Genomic DNA, 14,448 nt, shown 5'->3' with positions numbered 1-14,448 from the left:
GATTCTTGTTCTGATGATTCTTTTGATGATTCTTGTTGCAATGATTCTTGTTGTGATGATTCTTGTTCTGATGATTTTTGTTGTGATGATTCTTGTTGTGATAATTCTTGTTCTGATGATTCTTGTGATGATTCTTGTGGCGATGATTCTTGTTGTGATGATTCTTGTTCTGATGATTCTTGTTGTGATGATTCTTGTTGTGATGATTCTTGTTGTGATGATTCTTGTTCTGATGATTCTTGTTGTGATGATTCTTGTTGTGAGGATTCTTGTTGTCATGATTCTTGTGATGATTCTTGTTCTGATGATTCTTGTTGTGATGATTCTTGTTGTGATGATTCTTGTTCTGTTGATTCTTGTTATGATGATTCTTGTGATGATTCTTGTTCTCATGATTCTTGTTGTGATGATTCTTGTTGTGATGATTCTTGTGATGATTCTTGTTGTGATGATTCTTGTGATGATTCTTGTTGTGATGATTCTTGTTGTGATGATTCTTGTTGTGATGATTCTTGTTGTGATGATTCTTGTTGTGATGATTCTTGTTCTGATGATTCTTGTTCTGATGATTCTTGTTCTGTGATTCTTGTTCTGATGATTCTTGTGATGATTATTGTTGTGATGATTCTTGTTGTGATGATTCTTGTTGTGATGAATCTTGTTGTGATGATTCTTGTTGTGATGATTCTTGTTGTGAAGATTCTTGTTCTGATGATTCTTGTTGTGATGATTCTTGTTTTGATGATTCTTGTTCTGATGATTATTGTTGTGATGATTCTTGTTGTGATGATTCTCGTTGCGATGACTCTTGTTGTGTTGATTCTTGTTGTAAAGATTCTTGTTGTGATGATTCTTGTTCTGATGATTCTTGTGCTGATTCTTATTGCGATGATTCTTGTTGTGATGATTCTTGTTGTGAGGATTCTTGTTGTGATGATTCTTGTTGTGACTATTCTTATTCTGATGATTCTTGTGATGATTCTTGTTGCGATGATTCTTGTTGTGATGATTCTTGTTCTGATTATTCTTGTTGTGATGATTCTTGTTGTGATGATACTTGTTCTGATGATTCTTGTGATGATTCTTGTTGCAATGATTCTTGTTGTGATGATTCTTGTTCTGATGATTCTTGTTCTGATGATTCTTGTTGTGATGATTCTTGTGATGATTCTTGTTCTGATGATTCTTGTTGTGATGATTCTTGTTGTGATGATTCTTGTTCTGATGATTCTTGTGATGATTCTTGTTCTGATGATTCTTGTTCTGATGATTCTTGTGATGATTATTGTTGTGATGATTCTTGTTGTGATGATTCTTGTTGTGATGATTCTTGTTGTGATGATTCTTGTGATGATTCTTGTTGTGAAGATTCTTGTTCTGATGATTCTTGTTGTGATGATTCTTGTTTTGATGATTCTTGTTCTGATGATTATTGTTGTGATGATTCTTGTTGTGATGATTCTCGTTGCGATGACTCTTGTTGTGTTGATTCTTGTTGTAAAGATTCTTGTTGTGATGATTCTTGTTCTGATGATTCTTGTGCTGGTTCTTGTTGCGATGATTCTTGTTGTGAGGATTCTTGTTGTGATGATTCTTGTGATGATTCTTGTTCTGATGATTCTTGTGATGATTCTTGTTGCGATGATTCTTGTTGTGATGATTCTTGTTCTGATTATTCTTGTTGTGATGATTCTTGTTGTGATGATTCTTGTTCTGATGATTCTTGTTGTGATGATTCTTGTAGTGATGATTCTTGTGATGATTCTGGTTGTGATGATTCTTGTTGTGATGATTCTTGTTGTGATGATTCTTGTTGTGATGAGTCTTGTTGTGATGATTCTTGTTGTGATGATTCTTGTTGTGATGATTCTTGTTCTGATGATTCTTGTTGTGATGATTCTTGTAGTGATGATTCTTGTGATGATTCTGGTTGTGATGATTCTTGTTGTGATGATTCTTGTTGTGATGATTCTTGTTGTGATGATTCTTGTTGTGATGATTCTTGTTGTGATGATTCTTGTTGTGATGATTCTTGTGATGATTCTTGTTGTGATGATTCTTGTTGTGATGATTCTTGTTGCGATGATTCTTGTTGTGTTGATTCTTTTTGTGAAAATTCTTGTTGTGTTGATTCTTGTCCTGATGATTCTTGTGATGATTCTTATTGTGATGATTCTTGTTGTGATGATTCTTGTTGTGATGATTCTTGTTGTGATGATTCTTGTTGTGATGATTCTTGTTCTGATGATTCTTTTGATGATTCTTGGTGCGATGATTCTTGTTGTGATGATTCTTGTTCTGATGATTTTTGTTGTGATGATTCTTGTTGTGATAATTCTTGTTCTGATGATTCTTGTGATGATTCTTGTTGCGATGATTCTTGTTGTGATGATTCTTGTTCTGATGATTCTTGTTGTGATGATTCTTGTTGTGATGATTCTTGTTGTGATGATTCTTGTTCTGATGATTCTTGTTGTGATGATTCTTGTTGTGAGGATTCTTGTTGTCATGATTCTTGTGATGATTCTTGTTCTGATGATTCTTGTTGTGATGATTCTTGTTGTGATGATTCTTGTTCTGTTGATTCTTGTTATGATGATTCTTGTTGTGATGATTCTTGTTCTCATGATTCTTGTTGTGATGATTCTTGTTGTGATGATTCTTGTGATGATTCTTGTTGTGATGATTCTTGTGATGATTCTTGTTGTGATGATTCTTGTTGTGATGATTCTTGTTGTGATGATTCTTGTTGTGATGATTCTTGTTGTGATGATTCTTGTTGTGATGATTCTTGTTGTGATGATTCTTGTTCTGATGATTCTTGTTCTGTGATTCTTGTTCTGATGATTCTTGTGATGATTATTGTTGTGATGATTCTTGTTGTGATGATTCTTGTTGTGATGAATCTTGTTGTGATGATTCTTGTTGTGATGATTCTTGTTGTGAAGATTCTTGTTCTGATGATTCTTGTTGTGATGATTCTTGTTTTGATGATTCTTGTTCTGATGATTATTGTTGTGATGATTCTAGTTGTGATGATTCTCGTTGCGATGACTCTTGTGTTGATTCTTGTTGTAAAGATTCTTGTTGTGATGATTCTTGTTCTGATGATTCTTGTGCTGATTCTTATTGCGATGATTCTTGTTGTGATGATTCTTGTTGTGAGGATTCTTGTTGTGATGATTCTTGTTGTGATGATTCTTGTTCTGATGATTCTTGTGATGATTCTTTTTGCGATGATTCTTGTTGTGATGATTCTTGTTCTGATTATTCTTGTTGTGATGATTCTTGTTGTGATGATTCTTGTTCTGATGATTCTTGTGATGATTCTTGTTGCAATGATTCTTGTTGTGATGATTCTTGTTCTGATGATTCTTGTTCTGATGATTCTTGTTGTGATGATTCTTGTGATGATTCTTGTTCTGATGATTCTTGTTGTGATGATTCTTGTTGTGATGATTCTTGTTCTGATGATTCTTGTGATGATTCTTGTTCTGATGATTCTTGTTCTGATGATTCTTGTGATGATTATTGTTGTGATGATTCTTGTTGTGATGATTCTTGTAGTGATGATTCTTGTTGTGATGATTCTTGTGATGATTCTTGTTGTGAAGATTCTTGTTCTGATGATTCTTGTTGTGATGATTCTTGTTTTGATGATTCTTGTTCTGATGATTATTGTTGTGATGATTCTTGTTGTGATGATTCTCGTTGCGATGACTCTTGTTGTGTTGATTCTTGTTGTGAGGATTCTTGTTGTGATGATTCTTGTTGTGATGATTCTTGTTCTGATGATTCTTGTGATGATTCTTGTTGCGATGATTCTTGTTGTGATGATTCTTGTTCTGATTATTCTTGTTGTGATGATTCTTGTTCTGATGATTCTTGTTCTGATGATTCTTGTGATGATTCTTGTTGCAATGATTCTTGTTGTGATGATTCTTGTTCTGATGATTCTTGTTCTGATGATTCTTGTTGTGATGATTCTTGTGATGATTCTTGTTCTGATGATTCTTGTTGTGATGATTCTTGTTCTCATGTTTCTTGTTGTGATGATTCTTGTTGTGATGATTCTTGTTGTGATGATTCTTGTTCTGATGATTCTTGTTCTGATGATTCTTTTTGTGATGATTCTTGTTGTGATGATTCTTGTTCTCATGATTCTTGTTGTGATGATTCTTGTTGTGATGATTCTTGTTGTGATGATTCTTGTTGTGATGATTCTTGTGATGATTCTTGTTGTGATGATTCTTTTTGTGATGATTCTTGTTGTGATGATTCATATTGTGATGATTCTTGTTGTGATGATTCTTGTTGTGATGATTCTTGTTCTGATGATTCTTGTTCTGATGATTCTTGTGATGATTCTTGTTGTGATGTTTCTTGTTGTGATGATTCTTGTTGTGATGATTCTTGTTCTGCTGATTCTTGTGGTGATGATTCTTGTTCTGATGTTTCTTGTGATGATTCTTGTGATGATTCTTGTTGTGATGAATCTTGTTGTAATGATTTTTGTTGTGATGATTCTTGTTGTGATGATTCTTGTTGTGATGATTCTTGTTGTGATGATTCTTGTTCTGATGATTCTTGTGATGATTCTTGTTCTGATGATTCTTGTTCTGATGATTCTTGTGATGATTATTGCTGTGATGATTCTTGTTGTGATGATTCTTGTTGTGATGATTCTTGTTGTGATGATTCTTGTTGTGATGATTCTTGTTCTGATGATTCTTGTGATGATTCTTGTTGTGATGATTCTTGTTGTGATGATTCTTGTTGCGATGATTCTTGTTGTGTTGATTCTTGTTGTGAAAATTCTTGTTGTGATGATTCTTGTCCTGATGATTCTTGTGATGATTCTTATTGCGATGATTCTTGTTGTGATGATTCTTGTTGTGATGATTCTTGTTGTGATGATTCTTGTTGTGATGATTCTTGTTGTGATGATTCTTGTTGTGATGATTCTTGTTCTGATGATTCTTGTGATGATTCTTGTTGTGATGATTCTTGTTCTGATGATTCTTGTTGTGATGATTCTTGTTCTCATGTTTCTTGTTGTGATGATTCTTGTTGTGATGATTCTTGTTGTGATGATTCTTGTTCTGATGATTCTTGTTCTGATGATTCTTTTTGTGATGATTCTTGTTGTGATGATTCTTGTTCTCATGATTCTTGTTGTGATGATTCTTGTTGTGATGATTCTTGTTGTGATGATTCTTGTTGTGATGATTCTTGTGATGATTCTTGTTGTGATGATTCTTTTTGTGATGATTCTTGTTGTGATGATTCATATTGTGATGATTCTTGTTGTGATGTTTCTTGTTCTGATGATTCTTGTTGTGATGATTCTTGTTGTGATGATTCTTGTTGTGATGATTCTTGTGATTATTCTTGTTGTGATGATTCTTGTTGTGATGATTCTTGTTGCGATGATTCTTGTTGTGTTGATTCTTGTTGTGAAAATTCTTGTTGTGATGATTCTTGTCCTGATGATTCTTGTGATGATTCTTATTGCGATGATTCTTGTTGTGATGATTCTTGTTGTGATGATTCTTGTTGTGATGATTCTTGTTGTGATGATTCTTGTTGTGATGATTCTTGTTGTGATGATTCTTGTTGTGATGATTCTTGTTCTGATGATTCTTGTGATGATTCTTGTTGTGATGATTCTTGTTGTGATGATTCTTGTTGCGATGATTCTTGTTGTGTTGATTCTTGTTGTGAAAAGTCTTGTTGTGATGATTCTTGTCCTGATGATTCTTGTGATGATTCTTATTGCGATGATTCTTGTTGTGATGATTCTTGTTGTGATGATTCTTGTTGTGATGATTCTTGTTCTGATGATTCTTGTTCTGATGATTCTTGTGATGATTATTGCTGAGATGATTCTTGTTGTGATGATTCTTGTTGTGATGATTCTTGTTGTGATGATTCTTGTTGTGATGATTCTTGTTGTGATGATTCTTGTTCTGATGATTCTTGTGATGATTCTTGTTGTGATGATTCTTGTTGTGATGATTCTTGTTGCGATGATTCTTGTTGTGTTGATTCTTGTTGTGAAAATTCTTCTTGTGATGATTCTTGTCCTGATGATTCTTGTGATGATTCTTATTGCGATGATTCTTGTTGTGATGATTCTTGTTGTGATGATTCTTGTTGTGATGATTCTTGTTCTGATGATTCTTGTTGTGATGATTCTTGTTGTGGTGATTCTTGTTGTGATGATTCTTGTGAAGATTCTTGTTGTGATGATTCTTGTGATGATTCTTGTTCTGATGATTCTTGTGATGATTCTTGTTGCGATGATTCTTGTTATGATGGTTCTTGTTGTAATAATTCTTGTTGTGATGATTCTTGTTGTGATGATTCTTGTTCTGATGATTCTTGTGATGATTCTTGTTGCGATGATTCCTGTTGTGATTATTCTTGTTCTGATGATTCTTGTTGTGATGATTCTTGTTGTGATGATTCTTGTTCTGATGATTCTTGTGATTATACTTGTTGCGATGATTCTTGTTGTGATGATTCTTGTTGTGATGATTCTTGTTGTGATGATTCTTGTTGTGATGATTCTTGTTGTGATGATTCATGTTCTGATGATTCTTGTTATGATGATTCTTGCTGTGATGATTCTTGTTGTGATGATTCATGTTGTGATGATTCTTGTTCTGATGATTCTTGTTGTGATGATTCTTGTGTTGATTCTTGCTGTGATGATTCTTGTTGTGATGATTCTTGTGATGATTCTTGTTGTGATGATTCTTGTTGTGATGATTCTTGTGATGTTTCTTGTTGTGATGATTCTTGTTGTGATGATTCTTGTTGTGATGATTCTTGTTGTGATGATTCTTGTTGTGATGATTCTTTTTTTGATGATTCTTGTTCTGATGATTCTTGTGATGATTCTTGTGATGATTCTTGTTGTGATGATTCTTGTTGTGATGATTCTTGTTGTGATGATTCTTGTTGCGATGATTCTTGTTGCGATGATTCTTGTTGTGATGATTCTTGTTGCGATGATTCTTGTTGTAATGATTCTTGCTGTGATGATTCTTGTTCTGATGATTCTTGTTGTGATGATTTTTGTTGTGATGATTCTTGTTGTGATGATTCTTGTTGCGATGATTCTTGTTCTGATGATTCTTGTTGTGATGATTCTTGTTGTGATGTTTCTTGTTCTGATGATTCTTGTTGTGATGATTCTTGTTGTGATGATTCTTGTTGTGACGATTCTTGTTGTGATGATTCTTGTTGTGATGATTCTTGTTGTGATGAGTCTTGTTGTGATGATTCTTGTTGTGATGATTCTTGTTGTGATGATTTTTGTTGTGATGATTGTTCTTCTGGTGATTCTTGTTGTGATGATTCTTGTTGTGATGAATCTTGTTGTGATGATTCTTGTTGTGATGTTTCTTGTTGTGATGGTTCTTGTTGTGATGATTCTTGTTGTGATGAATCTTGTTGCGATGATTCGTGTTGCGATGATTCTTGTTGCGATGACTCTTGTGATGATTCTTGTTGTGATGATTCTTGTTGTGATGATTCTTGTGATGATTCTTGTTGTGATGATTCTTGTTGTGATGATTCTTGTTGTGATGATTCTGGTTCTGATGCTTCTTGTTGTGATGTTTCTTGTTGTGATGATTCTTGTTGTGATGATTCTTGTGATGATTCTTGTTCTGATGATTCTTGTGATGATTCTTGTTGCGATGATTCTTGTTGTAATGATTGTTGTTGTGATGATTCTTGTTGCGATGCTTCTTGTTGTGATGATTCTTGTTGCGATGCTTCTTGTTGTGATGATTCTTGTTGTGATGATTCTTGTTGTGATGATTCTTGTTCTGATGATTCTTGTTGCGATGATTCTTGTTCTGATGATTCTTGTTGTGATGATTCTTGTTGTGATGGTTCTTGTTCTGATGATTCTTGTGATGATTCTTGTTGTGATGATTCTTGTAATGAGTCTTGTGATGATTCTTGTTGTGATGATTCTTGTTGAGATGATTTTTGTTGTGATGATTGTTGTTGTGATGTTTCTTGTTGTGATGATTCTTGTTGTGATGATTCTTGTTGTGATGATTCTTGTTGTGATGATTCTTGTTGTGATGATTCTTGTTGTGATGATTCTTGTTGTGATGAATCTTGTTGCGATGATTCTTGTTGCGATGATTCGTGTTGCGATGATTCTTGTTGCGATGATTCTTGTTGTGATGATTCTTGTTGTGATGATTCTTGTTGTGATGATTCTTGTTGTGATGATTCTTGTTCTGATGATCCTTGTGATGATTCTTGTTGTGATGATTCTTGTTGTGATGATTCTTGTTGTGATGATTCTTGTTTTGATGAGTCTTGTTCTGATGATTCTTGTGATGATTCTTGTTGTGATGATTCTTGTTGTGATGATTCTTGTTGTGATGATTCTTGTTGTGATGATTCTTGTTGCGATGATTCTTGTTGCGATGATTCTTGTTGTGATGATTCTTGTTCTGATGATTCTTGTTTTGATGATTCTTGTTGTGATGATTCTTGTGATGATTCTTGTTGTGATGATTCTTGTTGTGATGATTCTTGTTGTGATGGTTCTTGTTGTGATGATTCTTGTTGTGATGATTCTTGTTGTGATGATTCTTGTTCTGATGATTCTTGTTGCGATGATTCTTGTTCTGATGATTCTTGTTGTGATGATTCTTGTTGTGATGGTTCTTGTTCTGATGATTCTTGTTGTGATGATTCTTGTTGTGATGATTCTTGTAATGAGTCTTGTGATGATTCTTGTTGTGATGATTCTTGTTGTGATGATTTTTGTTGTGATGATTGTTGTTGTGATGTTTCTTGTGATGATTCTTGTTGTGATGATTCTTGTTGTGATGATTCTTGTTGTGATGATTCTTGTTGTGACGATTCTTGTTGTGATGATTCTTGTTGTGATGATTCTTGTTGTGATGAGGCTTGTTGTGATGATTCTTGTTGTGATGATTATTGTTGTGATGATTTTTGTTGTGATAATTGTTGTTCTGGTGATTCTTGTTGTGATGATTCTTGTTGTGATGAATCTTGTTGTGATGATTCTTGTTGTGATGTTTCTTGTTGTGATGGTTCTTGTTGTGATGATTCTTGTTGTGATGAATCTTGTTGCGATGATTCGTGTTGCGATGATTCTTGTTGCGATGACTCTTGTGATGATTCTTGTTGTGATGATTCTTGTTGTGATGATTCTTGTGATGATTCTTGTTGTGATGATTCTTGTTGTGATGATTCTTGTTGTGATGATTCTGGTTCTGATGCTTCTTGTTGTGATGTTTCTTGTTGTGATGATTCTTGTTGTGATGATTCTTGTGATGATTCTGGTTCTGATGATTCTTGTTGCGATGCTTCTTGTTGTGATGATTCTTGTTGCGATGCTTCTTGTTGTGATGATTCTTGTTGTGATGATTCTTGTTGTGATGATTCTTGTTCTGATGATTCTTGTTGCGATGATTCTTGTTCTGATGATTCTTGTTGTGATGATTCTTGTTGTGATGGTTCTTGTTCTGATGATTCTTGTGATGATTCTTGTTGTGATGATTCTTGTAATGAGTCTTGTGATGATTCTTGTTGTGATGATTCTTGTTGTGATGATTTTTGTTGTGATGATTGTTGTTGTGATGTTTCTTGTTGTGATGATTCTTGTTGTGATGATTCTTGTTGTGATGATTCTTGTTGTGATGATTCTTGTGATGATTCTTGTTGTGATGATTCTTGTTGTGATGAATCTTGTTGCGATGATTCTTGTTGCGATGATTCGTGTTGCGATGATTCTTGTTGCGATGATTCTTGTTGTGATGATTCTTGTTGTGATGATTCTTGTTGTGATGATTCTTGTTGTGATGATTCTTGTTCTGATGATCCTTGTGATGATTCTTGTTGTGATGATTCTTGTTCTGATGATTCTTGTTGTGATGATTCTTGTTTTGATGAGTCTTGTTCTGATGATTCTTGTGATGATTCTTGTTGTGATGATTCTTGTTGTGATGATTCTTGTTGTGATGATTCTTGTTGTGATGATTCTTGTTGCGATGATTCTTGTTGCGATGATTCTTGTTGTGATGATTCTTGTTCTGATGATTCTTGTTTTGATGATTCTTGTTGTGATGATTCTTGTGATGATTCTTGTTGTGATGATTCTTGTTGTGATGATTCTTGTTGTGATGGTTCTTGTTGTGATGATTCTTGTTGTGATGATTCTTGTTGTGATGATTCTTGTTCTGATGATTCTTGTTGCGATGATTCTTGTTCTGATGATTCTTGTTGTGATGATTCTTGTTGTGATGGTTCTTGTTCTGATGATTCTTGTTGTGATGATTCTTGTTGTGATGATTCTTGTAATGAGTCTTGTGATGATTCTTGTTGTGATGATTCTTGTTGTGATGATTTTTGTTGTGATGATTGTTGTTGTGATGTTTCTTGTGATGATTCTTGTTGTGATGATTCTTGTTGTGATGATTCTTGTTGTGATGATTCTTGTTGTGATGATTCTTGTTGTGATGATTCTTGTTGTGATGAATCTTGTTGCGATGATTCTTGTTGCGATGATTCGTGTTGCGATGATTCTTGTTGCGATGATTTTTGTTGTGATGATTCTTGTTGTGATGATTCTTGTTGTGATGATTCTTGTTGTGATGATTCTTGTTCTGATGATCCTTGTGATGATTCTTGTTGTGATGATTCTTGTTCTGATGATTCTTGTTGTGATGATTCTTGTTTTGATGATTCTTGTTCTGATGATTCTTGTGATGATTCTTGTTGTGATGATTCTTGTTGTGATGATTCTTGTTGTGATGATTCTTGTTGTGATGATTCTTGTTGCGATGATTCTTGTTGCGATGATTCTTGTTGTGATGATTCTTGTTCTGATGATTCTTGTTTTGATGATTCTTGTTGTGATGATTCTTGTTGTGATGTTTCTTGTTGTGATGATTCTTGTTGTGATGATTCTTGTTGTGATGGTTCTTGTTGTGATGATTCTTGTTGTGATGAATCTTGTTGCGATGATTCTTGTTGCGATGATTCGTGTTGCGATGATTCTTGTTGCGATGATTCTTGTTGTGATGATTCTTGTTTTGATGATTCTTGTTCTGATGATTCTTGTGATGATTCTTGTTGTGATGATTCTTGTTGTGATGATTCTTGTTGTGATGATTCTTGTTGCGATGATTCTTGTTGCGATGATTCTTGTTGTGATGATTCTTGTTGCGATGATTCTTGTTGTGATGATTCTTGTTATGATGATTCTTGTTGTGATGATTCTTGTTCTGATGATTCTTGTTGTGATGATTCTTGTTGTGGTGATTCTTGTTGTGATGATTCTTGTGAAGATTCTTGTTGTGATGATTCTTGTGATGATTCTTGTTCTGATGATTCTTGTGATGATTCTTGTTGCGATGATTCTTGTTATGATGGTTCTTGTTGTGATGATTCTTGTTGTGATGATTCTTGTTCTGATGATTCTTGTTCTGATGATTCTTGTGATGATTCTTTTTGCGATGATTCCTGTTGTGAGGATTCTTGTTCTGAAGATTCTTGTTGTGATGATTCTTGTTGTGATGATTCTTGTTCTGATGATTCTTGTGATGATTCTTGTTGCGATGATTCTTGTTGTGATGATTCTTGTTGTGATGATTCTTGTTGTGATGATTCTTGTTGTGATGGTTCTTGTTGTGATGATTCTTGTTGTGATGAATCTTGTTGCGATGATTCTTGTTGCGATGATTCGTGTTGCGATGATTCTTGTTGCGATGATTCTTGTTGTGATGATTCTTGTTGTGATGATTCTTGTTGTGATGATCCTTGTTGTGATGATTCTTGTTCTGATGATCCTTGTGATGATTCTTGTTGTGATGATTCTTGTTCTGATGATTCTTGTTGTGATGATTCTTGTTTTGATGATTCTTGTTCTGATGATTCTTGTTGTGATGATTCTTGTTGTGATGATTCTTGTTCTGATGATTCTTGTTGTGATGATTCTTGTTGTGGTGATTCTTGTTGTGATGATTCTTGTGAAGATTCTTGTGATGATTCTTGTGATGATTCTTGTTCTGATGATTCTTGTGATGATTCTTGTTGCGATGATTCTTGTTATGATGGTTCTTGTTGTGATGATTCTTGTTGTGATGATTCTTGTTGTGATGATTCTTGTTGTGATGATTCTTGTTCTGATGATTCTTGTTGCGATGATTCTTGTTCTGATGATTCTTGTTGTGATGATTCTTGTTGTGATGGTTCTTGTTCTGATGATTATTGTTGTGATGATTCTTGTTGTGATGATTCTTGTAATGAGTCTTGTGCTGATTCTTGTTGTGATGATTCGTGTTGTGATGATTTTTGTTGTGATGATTCTTGTTGTGATGATTCTTGTTGTGATGATTCTTGTTGTGATGATTCTTGTTGTGATGATTCTTGTTGTGATGATTCTTGTTCTGATGATCCTTGTGATGATTCTTCTTGTGATGATTCTTGTTCTGATGGTTCTTGTTGTGATGATTCTTGTTTTGATGATTCTTGTTCTGATGATTCTTGTGATGATTCTTGTTGTGATGATTCTTGTTGTGATGATTCTTGTTGTGATGATTCTTGTTGTGATGATTCTTGTTGCGATGATTCTTGTTGCGATGATTCTTGTTGTGATGATTCTTGTTCTGATGATTCTTGTTTTGATGATTCTTGTTGTGATGATTCTTGTTGTGATGATTCTTGTTGTGATGATTCTTGTTGTGATGATTCTTGTGATGGTTCTTGTTGTGATGATTCTTGTTGTGATGATTCTTGTTGTGATGATTCTTGTTCTGATGATTCTTTTTGCGATGATTCTTGTTCTGATGATTCTTGTTGTGATGATTCTTGTTGTGATGGTTCTTGTTCTGATGATTCTTGTTGTGATGATTCTTGTTGTGATGATTCTTATAATGAGTCTTGTGATGATTCTTGTTGTGATGATTCTTGTTGTGATGATTTTTGTTGTGATGATTGTTGTTGTGATGATTCTTGTTGTGATGATTCTTGTTGTGATGATTCTTGTTGCGATGATTCTTGTTGCGATGATTCTTGTTGTGATGATTCTTGTTGCGATGATTCTTGTTGTGATGATTCTTGTTATGATGATTCTTGTTGTGATGATTCTTGTTCTGATGATTCTTGTTGTGATGATTCTTGTTGTGGTGATTCTTGTTGTGATGATTCTTGTGAAGATTCTTGTTGTGATGATTCTTGTGATGATTCTTGTTCTGATGATTCTTGTGATGATTCTTGTTGCGATGATTCTTGTTATGATGGTTCTTGTTGTGATGATTCTTGTTGTGATGATTCTTGTTCTGATGATTCTTGTTCTGATGATTCTTGTGATGATTCTTTTTGCGATGATTCCTGTTGTGAGGATTCTTGTTCTGAAGATTCTTGTTGTGATGATTCTTGTTGTGATGATTCTTGTTCTGATGATTCTTGTGATGATTCTTGTTGCGATGATTCTTGTTGTGATGATTCTTGTTGTGATGATTCTTGTTGTGATGATTCTTGTTGTGATGGTTCTTGTTGTGATGATTCTTGTTGTGATGAATCTTGTTGCGATGATTCTTGTTGCGATGATTCGTGTTGCGATGATTCTTGTTGCGATGATTCTTGTTGTGATGATTCTTGTTGTGATGATTCTTGTTGTGATGATCCTTGTTGTGATGATTCTTGTTCTGATGATCCTTGTGATGATTCTTGTTGTGATGATTCTTGTTCTGATGATTCTTGTTGTGATGATTCTTGTTTTGATGATTCTTGTTCTGATGATTCTTGTTGTGATGATTCTTGTTGTGATGATTCTTGTTCTGATGATTCTTGTTGTGATGATTCTTGTTGTGGTGATTCTTGTTGTGATGATTCTTGTGAAGATTCTTGTGATGATTCTTGTGATGATTCTTGTTCTGATGATTCTTGTGATGATTCTTGTTGCGATGATTCTTGTTATGATGGTTCTTGTTGTGATGATTCTTGTTGTGATGATTCTTGTTGTGATGATTCTTGTTGTGATGATTCTTGTTCTGATGATTCTTGTTGCGATGATTCTTGTTCTGATGATTCTTGTTGTGATGATTCTTGTTGTGATGGTTCTTGTTCTGATGATTATTGTTGTGATGATTCTTGTTGTGATGATTCTTGTAATGAGTCTTGTGCTGATTCTTGTTGTGATGATTCTTGTTGTGATGATTTTTGTTGTGATGATTCTTGTTGTGATGATTCTTGTTGTGATGATTCTTGTTGTGATGATTCTTGTTGTGATGATTCTTGTTGTGATGATTCTTGTTGTGATGATTCTTGTTCTGATGATCCTTGTGATGATTCTTCTTGTGATGATTCTTGTTCTGATGGTTCTTGTTGTGATGATTCTTGTTTTGATGATTCTTGTTCTGATGATTCTTGTGATGATTC

Source organism: Somniosus microcephalus, chromosome 1 (genome assembly GCF_052327205.1).
Source record: "Somniosus microcephalus isolate GS21.2 chromosome 1, FLI_Smic_1.0, whole genome shotgun sequence".
Lineage (NCBI taxonomy): Eukaryota > Metazoa > Chordata > Chondrichthyes > Squaliformes > Somniosidae > Somniosus > Somniosus microcephalus.
Note: the sequence above shows the minus strand (reverse complement) of the source record.